Here is a 942-nt window from a genome sequence, read left to right on the forward strand (position 1 = left end):
CTGCACATTCTTCCAACAAGCTACAGCCTTTAGATGTAGGCTGTTTTCGGTCTCTAAAAGGCGCGTACGGCGATTTAGTGAAGCAGAAAATGAGTTTAGGAGTCAGCCATATTGACAAGCTTAATTTCATACAGATTTTTCCAGAGGCTCGCAAAAGCGCGTTTACAATAGAGAATATTCAGAATAGCTTCGCAGGCACTGGCCTAGTTCCATTCAATCCAGATAGGGTACTAAGTAAGTTGAATATCCAACTGAAGACCCCTACACCACCAGACAGTCAGTCAACCAATTCCGCGCCTAAAACGCCCTATACTACTAGGCAGTTAGAGAAGCAGGCATCTGCAGCAAGGAAGCTACTTAAAGAACATACTCAAAGCCCTTTTCCTTTGCTAGAAGCACGATTAGACAAGATCATTAAAGGTCATGAATTGACTCTTAATAAGCTTATTCTTGCAAAGGAAGAAATACGCAAGCATCGTGCTAATAATGAATAGAAAAGCCAAAAGCGGAAGAGATCTGCTAGACAGCTAGCTATAGAAGAAGGTGTATCTCTCCAGGAGGGCCTAGAGCGATTTCAGCATAAAAATAAGGTGCAGGCAGCTCAGGATACTATCCCTATAGATCCAGTGCTTTCTGCAGTAAGGCCGCGCGTACGAGCGCCACCGCAGTGTTCTAATTGTCATGTTCGAGGACATACTAGAGCTAGATGTCCTAAACCACTTAGTAATTAATTTACATATAGAAATGCAGCTGTTTTGGTGAAAAAGGCTCTAGTAATTGGCCCGCAGACGGAAATCGGTGGCGGGTGGCTATCCCGCTTGTGTGGCCATCCCGCTAGTGAAATACGTTAAATGCTTTTCTAACCATCTCAGTGGATCGAGAATGAATTGGTCGAAGAGGGAGTACTTTCAGCGATCAGAAAGCCAAAGTATAATTTCAACC

This window comes from Aspergillus caelatus (genome assembly GCF_009193585.1).
Source record: "Aspergillus caelatus strain CBS 763.97 unplaced genomic scaffold BDV27scaffold_504, whole genome shotgun sequence".
In the NCBI taxonomy this organism is placed as follows: Eukaryota; Fungi; Ascomycota; class Eurotiomycetes; order Eurotiales; family Aspergillaceae; genus Aspergillus; species Aspergillus caelatus.